We start from the raw sequence: 18,497 nt of genomic DNA on the forward strand, positions 1-18,497 counted from the left end.
TTAAAGCATTGTGTACCTGCTCCCGCCTGCCTCCGTCTCTCTGCGTTTGGGTCCTCACCGCACACCCCCCACAACACGAGGCTGTCCAAGATCTGAAGTCAGAAATGGAACGCACTATGAGGACCCCCTAGGGTCCCTGGGCTAAACAATGGGTCTGTTCACTTTGTTACACAGAACCATTCTTTGAATTCCTTAACATCATCAGCTTTTAAAGGTGGACTTACTTATTAAGGGTGGATGAACAAATGAGAACAGCTTTTTTTCACTACAAAAGCCCAAAAATCAGCCAAAAAGTAGGCAAAAGCATTTACAGCATCTACTGCTACACTAACCTAGCTAAAGCGCTATGTGGAGCGGTGTTAATTTTAGATAAAACAAAACAGTGGAGCGAACTAGAGAAACAACAGAGAGAGAGAGAGTGCTATCATCACATGAAACAAAGTCTACATCCTTGACGTTCCACTTCCGGGCTTAAAAATGAAAAAATCCACCAGATTTCATTCATTTCGGTCTGATTTCCACTGCCTTGAGCTTCCTTTGCGTTGACATTTTAAACTCTGGTGGATTTCTGAGGACTATGGTTAACTGCTCCTCAGATCTCTGCAGGGTAAAGCCAGACAGCTAGCTAGACTATCTGTCCAATCTGAGTTTTCTGTTGCATGACTACAAAAACTTTTAAACACGCACGTGTTCCACGAAAACAAGTTCCTTCCGAGCCTATTGTACAGCGGCACAGCGGCTTTTCTCCGAATGCTATGTGGAGTAGCCAAACTCTCCTCCAGTGCTTTCGAAGAGGGTCTGGCAAAGCAAGACAACTTTAAACAAAGAGACTTCCTTGTACCCGGTCATACTGTATAACTCATTGTGCTCCGACTGCATTTTTTCTTTAAACGACAGGTCCGGCTACTCTGCTTCTCATTGGTCGACTCTCAAAAAAGCATTTGGCGCAGGGCGATTTTCCCGAAAAGTTGAAAATTTTTCAACTTCAAAAAGAAGCTCTGAGCCCTACAGCGCACAGTTTACTCCATAGGATTATAATGTAAACCAAAAGCTGGCAGCTTAAAAAAAAGACGGCAAGTGTGAACATAGCCTTAGGCTACAAAGCTCAACATTACAATGGAGTATTTGAAAGCCTCTGTGACCTGTAACACCACACCTTGGGGACTGGAGTGAGAGGTTTGTGGTGTGAAGGCAACATATTGACTGGTCCATCCACAGGTAGTAGATTAATATATTTGACTGACTTTACATGGAGAGGTGAGCATCCAGACTATCTGTCCAAAGTCATTAAGTTATTTTGTACATGATTGTGTTAAGATTTGAATCTATTGATATTTGTGGTTGGAGGAGCATGACAGGAAGGTGCGGTGATTGCATAAATACATCAATAAATCAAGCCAAACCTCACATAACACTACATACTGTATATATGGAAGTCTGTGGCCGCCCATTCGGAAATTAAAGAATTGAATCATTTTGAAATGTCCTTTTCTATCTTTGTGTGCATGATGTATGAGAACAATTTGAGATAAAGTTTATCACAGTCAAAAATAAATTTAATTAAAAACTATATTGATTAACACTTGCCCTACTACTTGCCCAAAATAACTTATTTAATGAAAATAACATTTCATTTAATAAAACTGAATGAAAATTAGGTTAAAAATAACTGAATAGTCAAGTTTCTGTCACAATTGTGTGTATTTTGGGTTTGGGTGTTTCCTCCTCCTTTTTGGTTGTTTCTGTCCTGGCAGGGCTGGTGGAGCTGAGGGTGGGGCTGGCTAAGCGGGCTTCCCTACAAGTCACACCTGATCCTCATGTCGTTGATTGATCACATATTTAAGCCGGGTCCCTTCTCCCTTCTGTGCCTGATTGTTCTGTCAAAGCGCTACACTTTGTGACTCACGTCTACCCCTGTCTTAAGCCTGACCTCTAACCTCCGTTGTGGCAGTTTTGAGATTTTGGACTTACCTGTTTTCCTTGAGCTCGGTGTCCAGCTTTCCCTGTGGTCTCCAGCTTCTGTGGATTTCAGCTCGGACTGTTTCCTCTTTCTGCCGCGCCAGCCAGCTCTTGACTGAAGCCTCCTGTTCCCTGCCAGTACTAGTCACTTTTGCTAATAAACATCCTGAACCGCCCTCTGTCCTCTGTCTCTGCATTTTGGGGCCAATATACTAGACTCAAACCATAAAAGTTTATACAAGTTGATTTTGACAGATGCCCTGAGAAACCTGCCAATAAGAACATTTTCATTACAAATGAGCATACATTAGGACATAATTAAAGTTTAAATAAAAAGCTATTTAATTTTGAAATTTTGGTAGCACATTGTCTGTCAGTCTCAGAAAGAACGGTCCATTTTAGAGTGAGTGCCATTTCATTGCAGCATAGTTACACTCGGGAATACAGTTACATTCTGCTTAGCACTGCCCAAGATGATTATGTTTTAAAGAAATGCCAATAAACCAGAGCACATTTTTCTCCCATCCCAGAATGCTGTGTGGACTTGCCAGACCCTCCTCCGCAGCGCTGGGGAGGAGGGTTTGGAACAGCAAGACTAGGTGGCATGTGAACTAAATGCAGCATCACCGTAGACTTTAGTCCTGGATCCAGAAACTTAATGGGAGACTCAGCAGAATGCAGACACTACAGTTAGTTTTAGTGAGGCCAAATCTTGGCTGCAGTTTTTTGAACAAGTTGTAGATGTTTGATCGGGTTCTTAGGAAGGTCTGGGAAAGGATTACTGTGGTTTTAAAGAACAAACAACTGTGTGAGTGTGTGTGTGTGTGTGTGTTTCCAGTTCTGCAAGAGAAATGGTGCGAGTTTGTCGATGTTCTTGTGGTGGTTTTAAAGGCCATAGTAGTGACGTAACAAATGTGTGCTTTTAAACTAAAAATTAATATCAAAAGTTACCTACATCATGTGCACACAAATTAAAATAACATTTTAATTAGTTTAAAGTGTTTCATTGGAATACTGCCAACTACAGACTTCCAAGCAAATGAAGCAAACGGATAAACTTCTTAAAAGGAAGGTTTGTAAAGGGAGACTTTTTACATCACTCTTAGTTGATCAGGTGTTTCTATGCATCCCCTCTTTAGTAACCAATCCATTTCAGCCATGCATTCACTTTTCAGTTAAACCAATCGGATTCAGCATGTATTTCACAAGCCAATTACAGCATGACATCCCTGTTTTAAATCTGGTCTATCCTCTCGCCTGCAACTCGCCTCCTTCCCTTCAACCACCGGTCGTCTCACCCATGACACACTGAGTCTTTGTTGGCTGACCGCCCCTTGGCACTTTTTGTTTGGTCCCCTGTGATTCTTCTTCACCACCACCAGTGTCAAGACTCCATCGGGGGATATGTCTGGGTTTCGCTACCCCTTTGAAAACATTTTGTTACGATAGTCTAATCACCAAAGACTTTGTAAATATCATATATTTTGGTTATGTAATATACAATATTTCTTTTCATAACTGCAAGGAAGTCTCTCCTGAGTGCAATACAGTCAATTGTAAATTGTTGTCAATAACGTGGATGGTTCCATTCGTCGCTCTTCACAAGTAAAAAAAAATATTAAGTTCCCTACTTTCATTGAATTTTTTTTTTTTTCAAATTTAAAGAATTTGAAGTAAAATTGATTAAAGAAAATTAAGAAACGTGACTAACATTTGGGGATTAGCTTTTAAAAACATTGGGGAAAAATCCACAAAAAAGCGCAGAAAAAAATCGGAAAAAGTGAAAGAACAAACTTGAGAAAGAAAGTGACAAAAACATTGTGAAAAGTAAAAAGAATTTGGGGAAAGCTTTAAAAACATCAGAAAAGTGACAATAATGTCGAAAGAAGTGACACAAAATGTCATGTAAAGCTTTAAAAATCCTCGAAAAAAGTGACAAAAACGTTGTGAACAGTGACAAAAATTTTGAAAAAAGTGACAAAAACAACGAGAAGGAGGCCAACACGTTGAAAAAAAGTTAGAATTTTAAAATCTAGGAGTTGCTTGGTCAACAGGACTACAATGCAAGGGTTAACTGACCCACAAGGTACTAAAGTGAGAAAAATAAGCACAAATCTACTGCTGTGCAAAACTCTTCTGCAGTTACCATGTTTAGTTAAAAATGTCCAAAGATACTGCTTTACTTGCGTATTTTCCAAAGTGAAGTGGAGCCTGTAGTCTACGTTTCACATGCTGCGTTCAGGTGCACACAGAGTCGCGTTAAAGCGGTTAAACACCTACACAAATGGCTTGAGCTGTGAATTGGTAAATTATTTTCACATTTCATGGAACTGATCCTGAGTGTAAGGCCAAGAAGCACATCACGGTTCGAAGAGAGGTCAAATGGTTACGTCTAGTTGTGGAAAAAAAAAAAAATACCTCTTTCAATCAAAGTGGAGGCAAAGAAAACATGGTGGTTTCCGCCATCATCTCCACCCACCAGAAACCTGCTGTACCTCACACTGCTCAGCCATATGTGTTGCTCTTAGCTGCTGCACAAACACGAGCTGCAGAGCCTGTCCCTGTCCGCACCCATAAGTCACATTTAGTCCTGACCCTAAGGGTGCCGAGAGTGATGGCTTCAGGAAAGGGGGACTTCCTCTGAGAGTAAAGGGGTGCACAGGGGTGGCGGTGAGGTATTAGTGGGGCAGGAAGCGCAGTGTGTGGTAGTGCTAGGAGGACGTCTGTTCAACACTTGTCTTGCTTGGTGTGCATGTGCTGCTGGGTCTGGATGGGGACTTGAGGGAGAAGAGAGACAAACCCAGGGGAGATTGGAGACACATAGGAGAGAAGGCTGATTTACGCCCTGGTATGCCAAACAGTTGCCGCAAAGGACTCATCGCAATGCCCTTATGGTTGTCACATGTGAATCGGTCAAAGTTCGAGGACACAGGAGGAGGAGTGGCAGGGGGAGAAAGCAAAATATGGGAGAGGTTCTTTATCACTTTGAATTATTATCAACATTATCAACATGGAAAAGTGGATCAGCTTGCTTTATGCAAATGCTTTTTTATTGAAAACAACATTGGCAAACAGCCTACTGTAGTGTTCAAGACCCCCCCCCCTACCCCTCCAGCATTTTGATACTGTAGTGTTCAATTTCACACTAAGATTCTCACTTGGAGCAAATAATCATTCACACAGTGATCAATAAAAGGGTGAAAAAAATACTTTGACACGGCGGGGGGGGCGGAGAATTGGCCTCAGCTGTGTGCTTGGCCATCAAGTGGTACTTCAGACGGGACGTGCTGCGATGATAGCTCAGTTCACGACGACCAAACACACAAATCACTTGGGTCTCGTCAATAGAACATTTGGCGACTTTCCATTCAGAATCTTGTTGTCGTCCATTTCGGCGTCTCTCGCTCGCCGTCCACTCAAAACGCAACGTTACTACTCTTTGTTCGATTTGCAAGCCCAAACAAGTGTGTGTGGCGTGGCTGTTGTTGTGTTTCCGGTCTAACTAGATCCGGTGGGTGTTGTAGTTTTTACTTTTGAAGACATGATTTGAAATTTGGAAAAAAAAGTAATGAATTGCAATATAGCGAATAGTATGGCAATATGTTTTAAATCGCAATAATTTATTTTTATGTTCTTCTCTACAATGAAATAAATGTCAGACTGACGGACTGAGTGACATGATTTTCATTCATCTTAGAAAACACTTTGACTTTAGAAGTGTCTCTTGATATATTGGCTCTATCTGGCACTCTCCATTGACAAGTGTTAACTTCCTTGAAGACGGGTACTCTGTTGAAGTTTAAAACTATTGGATCTGCCCAGAGCCAATAGGGATATGCTATAACCAATTGCTAACATTTGGTCGTGAGGAGTTAGGGCTTACCTAACTCGCAAGAGTACAGATTTTTTTTACAAGCTCTCAAGTCATATTTCACAAGTGCTCACATCGCATCTACGCGCTCTCACTTTTGCACCATATTTACCTTCATAATTATGTAACTACAACTCAAACTATAGCGCACAACCTCAACGTCCCTGTTCTCAGCTACTCCCTCTGTTTGCTGATGGGACTGCCAAATCTTCGGCTGGAGAGGAATATGAAAATTGAGCAGAAGTGCGTAGGAGGAGCCAGGCTAGGTGGTTTGTGCAGCCTAATATACACAGGGCCTCGCGAAGATCAAATTTAGCCATGAAGGGGGGGCTTTGGGAAACCTATCACCTTGAGGTGGTTTTTGTCACTTATTTTCAGGTTACTGTGCCAAGTAATCAAGGCAAAAGAAAGAACAGGCTCTCAGCACGAGAAAATGTATCAGTTTAATTTATTAGTTCTCAACTATATGGTCAATGCCGTATTACTTAGTTAAATATTTTGATTTGCTTTGATGATATGTTTGAATCATTTTTTACTAAAAAAGTCAAAATTTTAAGTATGCACTTTTTTTTCCTATGCAGTTACTTTATATGTTTTTCTGTATTGGTCTGTATTGGTATATATTTTTTTGTTTCTTATTCATGTTTAATATGTTTGTTTGTTTTATGTATGCACCTTTCACCAAGGCAAATTCCACTTTCATAAGTGTACTCATTGTGGCAATAAAACCTCTCTGATTCTGATTCTGACATGTTCTAGTTTCTTCTCTCCTCTGTCAAAGTAAACTGATTATCTTAGAGTTGAGGACAAAGCAAGACATTGGAGGATGTCATCCTCTGATCCACACAACTAAACCATTCATCTAGAAAATAAATCAGCAGATTAACTAACACAAAAAAAATCTCTCTCTCTCTATATATATATATATATTTATATATTGTTGGTTGCAGCCCTACTCAGCACATTTAAAAAAGTTTCATGGTACATGGCCATGAAACCAAAGACATTGCTGCAGATAAATAATGAAGAGGAATTCTTGACAAATACTCCGTTAACACCTTCTGAATGTCAAGTGACTCTCGAGTCCTGAACCAAAAGGTCTTCATCAAAGGCTAAAGCCTGATGCGTTTGACAAGTGCTCCGCCCAAGTCTAAACATCTTCCTCGTGCCTTGTCTGTTCCAGTCCTTTGCCCCCTCCAGCCCCCACCAAAACACCATTCGTCTCTTTTTTTATGTCTCTCAGTCTCTCATCCTCTCTTGATACCCACCAGCATTCTGCAGGTTGCCTTTTCTGATCTGTCCCATGGGACCGTGGGGGTTATACTGTATGTGTTCAGGGGGAGGAGGGGGGGGACACAGACAGGTGAGATGAAACTAGGGTGGGGGGGAGTGGGACAGAGGCTGCGGGTAAGAGTGGAAAGAAATGTGAGTAAGAGATGATGGGCGATGGGGGATAAAAGGAGGAGGGAGTGTGCATGTGCTCGGTGTCATCTGACTTTCAGGCTGGCTTGCTGATCTCCTCTGATGTACAGTACATGACATGGGCCTGAAAGCCGAGCCCCTAATCAAGGCAACAGCGGCTCCCTCGCCATCCATCCCCCCCCCCCCCCCCCCCCCCCCCCCCCCCCCCCCACGCGCTCCCTCGACACAGCCAGGGCCCACGGGGAAGCAGGCGAGAAACCAGCAGCTGTGTTCACCTCGTCTCCCTCCTCTCCTCCAGTCAGGTGGAATGAGGGGATTGGAGAGGACTGGAAGTGGAACAGAAGGGTATCTGAGTAAAGCCGGAGATATTTGCATGCCTCCCAACGCTTCAGAGCCTCCAATTAGCATTGGAGGGCCCCCGCTGCCGGCTGCGGGACCTAAACCGCTGCTAGGCCAGTGGTGGCATTCCTGGACCTGAGGGGGATTAAAACACCCCTCCTCTGGATGAGGATGTGCCAGCGCTGTGACCCAAGCATGACCCTATACCTTGTACGGTCATACTCTGCTCCGTGGCATCCAGGCCAAAGCTTTGATTCTTTATGTAATATTTCACCTTCTGATCGATTTAATCGTGAAGGAGAATTGTAGGCTTTAATGAGACCAGTACTGATACGACACTGTAAAAAGTACTCTCTTACAAGTAAAGGTTGTGCATTGAAAATGTTACTTAAGTAAAAGTATGTCAGCATCACCAGGAAAATATACTTAAAGCATAAAAAGTAAAGGTACTCATTGCAGAAAACTCACATTTTAGAAACTGGAAAGAATCCAAGCAGTTGTGTAGGCCTTTATATTGTTGGCTAGTTTCATTTATGATAAAACATCAGATTTTATTGAACATTTTTAAGAAATCTAAAACTGTAAAGTAACTAGCAACTAAAGATGTTTTGAATGTCGGTGAGTACAAAGTGCAATATTTTTCTCTGAAATGTAGTGGAGTAGAAGTAGAAAGTGGCATGAAAATGAAAAAACCAGGGTTAAGTACCCCATATTTGTACCTAATTACAGTACTTGAGTAAATGTACTTACTTAGTTACAGTCCACCACTGAAAATAAGGTTGTCATTTGTTTTAACCAAAAGTTTATATATTAAACCCCATTTTATATATTTTCTTTCAGCAACTACAATTGAGTGTATTTGCATTCTGAAACTGTCTTTAGAGTGGTTCTTAATGTAGTGTCCTTGGCCACCTTAAGCTTTGGAGCCTCCGCAGACGGCATATGAGCTGCGAGCATGCACAGAGATAATTGTGGTTTAAGGTCCCATGGCAGGAAAATTTTACTTTATGAGTTTTTTTAACATTAATATGAGTTCCCCCAGCCTGACAATGGTCGCTCAGTGGCTAGAAATGGGGATAGGTGTAAACCAAGCCCTGGTTATCCTGCTCTGCCTTTGAAAAAATTAAAGCTTGGATTGGCCGATCTGGAATCTTCCCCTTGTGAGGTCATAAGGGGCAAGGTTACCTCCCCTTTCTCTGCTTTGCATGCCCATAGCATTTGGCCCCCCCATGAGAGAGAGACATCATGGCTTTCAAACATGCAAAGTGGCAGTTGGTCAAGGCCACACCCCCAGCATCCACCAAGCTGCAGACTCAGAAATGGCACGTCCTAAGGACAGCTCATTGTGGGGCTGGCTCTATTGGCTGTAATTCTGCACCTAGGCTGAATTCCGATAGAGTATAAGGAGACCACTAAGGTCTACATAAAAGCATCCAAAGAGCACCATGTCATGGGTAACGCCCATGCTCTTTGTTCACGTATTCCCTAAAAGGCCAGGGAGCGCACAAAATAAATATTTTCTGAATAAGCAAGAAGTAGTAGTAAGCGGAAGAAACAGAACGTTACAGAGGTAAACACAAACCCAGAGTGCTTTGACGCAGCTTAAACATTTAGTTGCGCAAAATGATCACCAACTGTATACTGTAAGCTAAATATGCCTGCTCATTTACTGCTGTTACGGTAGATGTCGAAATAGAAAATGGCCGAGCAGTTGAAAAAAATGAGGACAGCTACCATTTATGTATTTTGTCAATGTTTCTTATCCGTCAGTGCGTCTTACCCCTGATCCACAGTCTGTTGTATGGATGTGAGGACATTCATTTTCTGTCTGTATGGAGCTTTCGAACACATTCAAGCAACATCAACAAGGCATTTCAATCCTTACATCCACCTCTGTCCAGGGCAAGGCCCCGAAGAAGCAATCAGCAACGAGCAGACTCGAGCGTAAGTACAACGAACAAGGTTGAAGGGACTCGTGCTCCCAGAACGCAAGCCGAAGCGTAGAAGAAATGAGTGTCTACAGCTGAACAATCAATACGGTCACAGCAGAATAGCACTGCTCTAAGATCCATCTAAAGGCACCTTAGAAAAAGATCTATGAGGAAGAGCATGTTTTATGTGCTGTATTTCTAAGGGACAACAAACGGCTTAAATTATAGCCCACATTCATACATGAAAGATATCCTTAAGGGTTAGTCTGAACCTGACACTGCTCTTACACATAAGTACAGATAGAAGAGTTTTCAGCTGTAAAAACATACTGCCAAGTCCTGACAGATCAAAAGATTTAATATGGTTTGTCAGAGGTCTGTGTTTAAATTTTTTACTGAATGATTTAAAGGTAGTATGTGTGCTTGGAGTCTTAGGCAGTGTCCTCATTTAGGATCCTAGTGGCCTGAGGGTAGCAGCTCCTCCTGAGCCTCCCAGTGCTGCTCTGGTGTAGCCGGTACCTTCTTACCCGGAGGTTTGGCTCTTTAATAATTCTCCTTAGCCTTTTTCCTGCAATGCCTGGTATAAATATCCTTTAGGCAGGGTAGGGCACCACCTATTGTATGTTCAGCCAACTGAACCTGTTCAGTGCTGTTTCTGTACCAGGCAGTGATGTTCCCCGTCAGGACACTCTCAAAGATGCCGGAGAAAGCAATTTTCCTGAGGCGTCTGAGGTAAAACAGTCTCTGCCTTGCCTTTTCTATCACTGAGTCAGTATGCAGCGCCAAGGTCAGACTCGCAGTAATGTGGACACCAAGGTACTTGAAGCTGCTCAACCTCTCCACCGAGGATCAGTTGATAATCAGGGTAGCTTAGTTCATTCCCTCCTTCTTCTCAAACTCCAGGCTCCGGAATGATGGTGGACGTGAAGCATGTTGGTATGACAGAGTTGACAGGTTGAATATCATTGTGAACACCTGCGCTAAAGATGATAGAAGGGTATTTTGCAACAACATTGAATGCAACACAGGCTTAAGGAGCGATACTCAAATGCAATACTAAGTCCTGTCTCTGTGGTTTGTCCGACAGCGGCAGCATGGCGTCTCAAAGTGCAGGCAGTCTCCTCTGTGTCTTTAGCTGCAGACTGTTGTACGTCCCGGTGTTGGAATCCTTTCCAGTAAAGTACAGTCACACGTTACCGTTTAGCAGGGCCACGCCTAAACCACACCTCTAATCACCAGACCGCTGCGCAGCCAGGCTCGTGTCTCTGATTGCTTGACCCACCGTCCCTTTCCCTCTCCTTCATCCATCCATCTTCCCCCTCATCCCTTCCTGTTGCATATCTCTCTCATGTCTCATCTAGGTACCGTCTGCGGGTCTGTAAACTATTCAGGCGAAAACTGCTTCTGAGAAGGAACCCCTACTCTGAGTCTCCTCCACCCGGTCTTCATACATCCTCCCAGACCAGCCATCAAACGACATCTACATCACTTTATCTATCTGCAAATTCATAATGTTCATTAAATCTTTAACTAACACATGGTTGTGGCGTGGTCCATGCTAGTGAAGTTTTAACCAATTCCCAATGCATTGATACGTCCCTAGCCGTTAGCAGTTCCACTCTTTAGCCATTTTGAATGGCCATAGAGCAGTGATCCAGACTGAGTATTCCCATTGTGGCATCATCAACATATTGACTTCCATAGACTAGCCTTCTCAAGGCTAGCCTGATTTAAGTCTCCAGCAACAATGGGCACAGCGTCAGGATTACCAGTCTTTGAGCTGTTAAAGGATTTGCAAAGATCTTGCAGGGCATTCTGCCTTTGGTGAGATGTACACCACTATGATCATTACCAGTGTAGATTCCCTTGGTAGAAAGTGAGGCCTGCATTTGCTTGACAGTTGCACCAGTTCAGGTGAGCAGGAATTTGATAGCATTTTAACAATCCTGCGGTTACATTAGTCCTAATTCACCATAGAGTGCACGCCTCCTTCTTTTTTCTTCCCGAAGTCCTTCGTGAAGTTACAATACTGTACAGAAAAAGAGTCACCTGGGCGAATGGCCTTGTCCGGTATTCCAGGTTTAAGCCAAGTTTCGGTGAAAAAAAAGGACATTACAGATCCTGATATCTCGTTGGAAACTGATACGGGCACATAGATCATCCAGTCTAAAGCTTTTACATTGGCTGGAAAGATACTTTGCAGAGAACATGGGGTTGTGATCCCACGTGTAACCCCTCCCTCCATGCTTGCCTTGATACCTCCTCCAATGCAGAGATCTTGCTTGTCCTTGCAGTGGTAAATTGCAGCTAAAGTTCATCTTTCCTACCATATTCACTCTTTGCTTGTTTGTTTTTTTCATTTACATTTGAAAAAAACAAGGAGTTCACACAGTGGTGAGTTCTTTTATCACATCCTCATTAGTGTCTAATGGCCGTGTGTTATAGTGAAAAAATACAGAACATTTTTAAATTATCACAAACAAATTAGCATGTTGTTTTATATTGACAGATCTTCTAAAAGAACACACTTATTAAAATGGAATGTAGAGGGTGCCGTCTCCTCAGCAAAGATCCTTTACATAAAAAAGTAACCCACATGTGTTCAAATTCACAGTTCAAAGTTTAGCTCGTTTGTCATTACACAACAACGGAGTGGTTTGAGTGTCTCAAAGATGGGCCAAACGATAGAAAGATGGACAGATTATTCTTTGTAAACAGAGCTCAAGAAAACAGTAAAAGAAAGGAAATGCGTGGCAGCTTTGTGCTTCCATACAGTTTGCTTTTTTGGGTGGGTGTGGCTTAGAGTTAGAGTGGTCTCCCCCTCAACTCCAAGATTGGCGGTTGGATCCCTCCGGCCGCATGTCAAAGTGTCCCTGAGCAAGACACTGAACCTCATGTTGTTCCCCAAACGCTGTAAAATGGATTTAAAATGCAGTACTTCAATTGCTGTCAATTGTATCTGACAAATAGGAATAAAGTTTTGTTTCAATCAGTATTTTCGGGCAGGAAGCTTGTATCTCCACTGCTTTTTCCAATATGACACGAATGCAGCATGTGGCCCAGTGTCACCTCAGCAGCGAAGGCGGAGCCTGAACTGTCACTTTGCCAATCACCAGTTTGTGATGAGCTGCAGGTGCTGCATAGCAGATGCAAAGCTGTGGCCAGTCATTCCATGGTGAACTTTGATGTCCCAGTTTGGACGCTAAATAAATCAGTTCGAGGCCTTTTATGCATTGTCACAAAACCGCTCTTCTGAAGCCAGTTGTGGAACTGCCAGAAGTCAACGTCCTTAATGAGAAATGTCACTGGTGAGTCAACCACCGAATCTTCTTTATTGCAATTACAACATGTGTCTTTTATCCATCCAATATATTATAATTTAGATTATTTTTTATTTTTTATTTTGTAACTATATTATACAAATTTTAGTCTGGCTAGATTAGGTTTTGCCGAATTCATGAAGGGTTTCTGATAATGAATGATGATGAAAAAGCCTTTAATCTCACTTTATAATGCTGAACTACACATTTTCTGAATGAAACTAATCTTGAGAAAACGACACTACCATGGACGACCACATAAATAATTGGATCCAACTTGCTATGTAGAAATTTTGAGAAGAAAGTGTCAAATAAAAGCAGTACAGTTTTCTTGTAAACTAAAGACAGAACAAAAGTGAAGGTCATTAAGAGCAAGTGTTCTGTGTTTCCTCCTGTCAACAAATTCCAGGAAAAGACCAAAAGCAGCAGTCTCAAAATACTTTCTGACCTCCGCACCACGTCTGCAGTGTGTGCATCTTCATACCATATATGAATATTTTCCAAAAAAACTACTACCACTACTAAGACACTGGTTTCAAACAAATGTCAATCAAAGAGGTGGAACAAGTTTGGAACTACATTTCACACCACTCTCTCACTAAACCAACGTCTCTTAAGGTAAACTATATGTCAGAGGTGGGACAAAGTCCCACATGTCACAAGGGAGTCGCAAGTCAACCATCAAGTCTCAAGTCTCTGTGGTGAGAAACAATCAAGTCAAGTCGGGTCACTGATATAAGTCAAGTTGTCCAAGATTCTGATGGTCTGCCCCAGTTTCCACGGTTCAAAATCGCTTTAAAAAGACAGTTGTCTTTAAAAGATCTGTTAAACCCTTGTGATGTCCTGTTGCATGAAAACTGAAAACACTTTTTTTCTATGAATGTTTCTTGAATATATTTTATCTTGCTTTATTCAAAATTTTCTATGCTTTTCCCCCCAGCTACCGCCAGTATACATCCCTTTAACCAACTTGTTAACACAAGTTTTGCAATGATCTTTTCAAAATGAATAGACAATAAACCTCATATGTGATTTTTATACCTAATTATTTGAGTCAAAAAGCAGAAACTAGGAAATTTTTTGACAACCAAGTTTAAAATCCGAGGAAGACTTTTGTCAGAGTTCAGTAAGAAAATGTTTTACTTTCTCCAAATTCTGTTAATAATATAACAGATTTAAATCATATTGTGAAGAATGTTGTATTGAACCGACCGTATTGTTGTGGTTTTTTGCCAATTTGGTTAAAAGAAACACGTATTGTTCGAGCAGAAACTTTGAAAAGTTTGACTCTAAGGACAACAGGAGGGTTAATTTTCAGTATTCCAACGTAAACATCACGTCATGGACTCTGGCAGCAAAATTATTGTAACAGAACGTGCGCACATTTCACATTTCTTTCTTTCTTTCTTTCTTTCTTTCTTTCTTTATTCCTCCCGAACAAATCAACGTTAATGATGTATAAAAGAGGCCCATAAAAAACCATAAAATGGCAACAATGGCATGTCATTAAAAGACTAACGTTAACCTGAAATCACCACGCCATTAGCACCAGGTGTGTAACTATAGTAACATACTTACGTGGTTTAATTTCATTGGTTATTTGGCAGGGATTCAGTCCTGATCGTCTTCTCAACAGAACGCACAATCGATTCCAGTCAAAAGAAGGCCAAAGTTAACATTTGATTTTCTATCTAACATGTAACAAGCAATTTAATTAGCTAAAAAGACACATTAACAGAACGCAAACCTTTACTTGTGGGTTTTCGTAGTGACAGATGAAATGAGATGTGATGGTCTCGTGCCTGATTTTCAAGCTGCAGACCTTCTTCTTACTACAGCAGGGGTATTCAAAAAACCAAGGACCCCTTAAAGGGTTACTACGTTTTTTTCAACCTGGATTCTATTTTCTTATATTGTTGTGTCTGGGTGACTGATGGAAACACCAATCGTTGGCATTGGTCCGCTATTAAGGTACAGTAGATCGCTGCAGTCCGCAGCGGCAAAACAAGCTCAATGTAAGTTAATTGTCCTGCTTGCATTTACCTTCACAAAAAGGCTTGTTTTGTGCATCTGACAGGTTCAGATTATTATTCTAAGTGTCTGACAACATTATGGAATTCAAGGATCCCTTCAGAGCTAGACCTTCAAAATCTCTTTGAGACCTTTCTGTTGAACCAGAAACAGCTCTTAAGTTGCTAGCGCTAAACCCACCAGACTCCATCTAAAAAAGCAATACTTTTAGCGTGTGTGGAGCCAACATATTTTCACATGTAAGTCTGTAAACTGTGTGTTTATTTCAACTAAAAATAGAATTGGGTGTGGAATGCCATTTTTATTCAATATTGAATAAATGAGTAAATATAAAACAAATTACTGAATACACAAATACATGAAAAACTAAATAACCCTCATGTTGTCCTTGGGTCAAATTGACCTGTTTTCCTCTATGAATTTCTTTTTAACTACCCAAAATAACAGGATTGATTCCACACAACGCTCTTTGGCAAGTACAAATCTCTACTTTCATAAATTTTGGGGTGTCTTATTCAATTGTATAGCATTTAAAAAAAAGTACTTTTGAAATAGTATTGAGTAAAAGTTGACATATCCCAGTCTGTGATCATCCATCAACATACAATCCTTTAATTTTAGTCGAAATAATTCCTAATTTCTGCTTTTCAAACTCAAACATTAAGTATAATTTCCTATAAATTAGGTTCATTGACTTTAAATTCCAAAAATAATTGTAAACTAAAGTTAATGAGTTAGTGTTGCGTATTGACGTACATTGAAAAAAAGCAGAGTGGGTCTTGAAAAAAGGGACATAAACGTAAGAAAAAGTTAACAAAATTGATAAAAAGTGTCAAAAAAATAGATTTTCAGTTTGAAGGGAAGAAAACACAAGGGTAAATATGTAAATAAATGTAAATACTCACATAAAAATGAATCAGTTTTCAACATTTATTTCAAATCCACGTGTATTTATTTCAAGAGGCTTTTATTTCAGAAATCCATATTTATTTATTTCCTTGAACTTTTATTTCGTAATGCCACATTTATTGATTTCCCTCTTTTTATTTCCACTTCTTAAATGCAAATCAGGGGGCGTGGCTATATCTCACATTCAGAACAGAGTCACTAATTCTGGGGTAACTTGACAACCATCTACCCCTGACAGAGCAACCCAACCGGCAATTCATGGTGCTCTGTAAGTAGACCACCAACTACTATTTATGTATTTATTAATTTATTTAATGTTGAATAAAAGGGCATTCCATATTTGTGGTGGTTGTAAAACCACCACAAATATGGAATGACCTTTTATTCAACATTACGACCCAAAACGGCTTTTCATAGTTTAATTTTGGTTCTGTCAACTTCAAATAAAGTTTGTTTCATGATACTAAAATTACAGTTTTTTTCCATGGAGTCTGGCGGGTAAAGTGAATGCAATTTCACGGATATTTTTAATTGAAAAAAAAAAAGGATCTTACTCTTTAACAGAAAGCTCAACCTGCTTAGACATCCAGTCCATAATGTTGTCAGACACTTCTTGAATAATAATCTGAGCCTGTTAACGGCAAAACAAGGACTTTTTTGAAGGCAAACACAAGCTGCCCAATTGCCCTATCAACTTAGATTGTAGCTTGTTTCACCGCTGTTGACTGCAGCGACCTCACTTAAAACTGTGTCTAAGATTGTTGTTCCCATCAGTCACTCAGACACAAAAACATAGGAAAACAGGGTCCCAGTTGAAAAAAACGGTAGTTACCCTCTAAATAAGAGAAACGGATCAGGGACCCCCTACTACGTATGTTGAATCAAATAAAAGTGCATAATAATTTGGGCCTAGAATAACGTGTAAGGTCGGAAACCTTTAATACCTTTAGTACTAAGCAAGTGTTTTTAATAAATAATGTTTTATAATGGAACGTACATTTACATGTGGAGCAGTGAATCCTTAGGATGAACTACATGGATGGCTGCCTTAGTAACTACTTTACTATAGTAAGTAAGCGTATCATGAATGGGCATTTTTCAAAAATAGGGTGATTTATAATAGTATGTTGGCATCATGTAAAGATATTTAGTGTATGAAAAAACTCTGAGGACCTCCTATTGGAGATCTCTGTGCTGCGGTCAACAACTTAATAATCCTTGAATCCAAATGTCACGGCTGCTTCCTGCATTGATCTCCGCAGTCTGAAAAGGTTGCCGGGTTACTAAAACAAAATTACCCAATAATGCTTGAAAAAAAAAAAACTTAACCTTGTCTCAATATCTTGAGAAAAACGCAAATAATACTCATATATGTGTTATATTCATAAAAAGTCAAGCTCTTTAGAGTCACTTGTCAAGTGTGGATTACTAAATCAAGTCATGTATCAGTGTAAATCAAGCAAGTCCCAAGGAGGATTTGCATGTAAGTTAAGTACAGTATGTATTGTTTTATTGGATTTCATTTCATTCTCTTTAAATTGCGATTGTATATTTGTTCTGTGCGTGTGTAGTGGGACAAGGCTACATCTTCCATTTCATTGTGCAACCCTGTGTTGGAAAACCCTGTACAATGAGTGATTGAGTCAAAAATTAACGTGTTATTTTAAAGTGTTATTTTCTGACATGAAGCGTGTGTGTTCATGGTGATGAAGGAACATATCAGCCTGTGAAACATTATGGCTCACTGATGAGTTTTAATTAGTTTCTGGACCAAAATCCCCCCAAAAATCTAATATCTAAGAAGATATATCAGGCCTTGATACACACACGGCACTTTATCAATGTATGTTATATTATCTTGTCCCTTTTTTAAAGAATTTTATTAGCTTTATTCAGTTCTTATTTTGAATATTTTTCTTTTCATATTTATTAATCTCACACTTTACGTACTGTATGTCATTGATGACTGGCAGTATGAATGTGTATAAACTTTACACCTTTTAAAGTAAAAGTACAGCTACAATCTCACAGTATCTTCCTGTTTTAATTTCATACAGGATCATACTGTAAGTGGCAATGCATTCTGGGAGAAAATATTAACATTAAAGCACTGCGAACAGTGATGCGAACAATGTAATGAATGTTACCGATTCCAGGTATTTACTGGTAATATCGATGCATCTTAGGAAAATAAAGGAAAAGGCGGGAATTATGCTGCAGCCAGTATATTACTGTAACTTTAAATACCATAAGAAACTATATGTCTACTAACAGTGAAATACCTTAAAATTTAAAAACAGTATGCATAGTGTCAATAAAAAGTACTTTACTGGCAAAGCAGCTGCCAGTATATTACTGTAAACTCACGGTGAAAGGTTTTACAGTCATGTGTCGGCGGACTGTAGAAATTGAATTGCCGTTCGGGGATAAATGAAGCTATCTGTATCAATACTTGTTACATAGAATTACTCTTTTTTATATAATAAACAATTATATAAAAAAATCATGCCACCAAATGAGCTGGGGACTTTCCAGATGCTTTTCATATTTGAAGGTCCTGGCCCTTGTCGGTCTGCTTGTGGCCTTTTGGCCACTTTTCTGAAAACTAGATCCGGACATCAGTCAAATTCTGTTGAACCACATTGCTTAATGTGACTTAGTGTGCTGTCGGACGTGACGCCATTAGGCAGTGGGCTAAAATAGTCAAACCTGTAG

General features: G+C 40.3%; 2 long non-coding RNA genes across 2 annotated transcripts in view; both read left to right on the forward strand.

The window, feature by feature from the left end:
* Positions 1–1,155, forward strand: part of LOC117942738 — a 21,429-nt gene extending 20,274 nt beyond the window's left edge. Inside the window, exon 3 of the long non-coding RNA XR_004656212.1 lies at positions 1,012–1,155. This is a non-coding gene — a long non-coding RNA (uncharacterized LOC117942738). The remainder of the gene's footprint in view (positions 1–1,011) is intronic.
* A 6,193-nt stretch (positions 1,156–7,348) lies between these two features.
* LOC117942708 lies at positions 7,349–17,881 on the forward strand. The gene is made up of 3 exons (XR_004656197.1): positions 7,349–7,361; positions 10,120–10,124; positions 17,795–17,881. It is a non-coding gene; the product is annotated as an uncharacterized LOC117942708 (long non-coding RNA).
* The last annotated feature ends 616 nt before the right edge of the window (positions 17,882–18,497 follow it).

This window comes from Etheostoma cragini, chromosome 1 (assembly GCF_013103735.1).
Source record: "Etheostoma cragini isolate CJK2018 chromosome 1, CSU_Ecrag_1.0, whole genome shotgun sequence".
In the NCBI taxonomy this organism is placed as follows: domain Eukaryota; kingdom Metazoa; phylum Chordata; class Actinopteri; order Perciformes; family Percidae; genus Etheostoma; species Etheostoma cragini.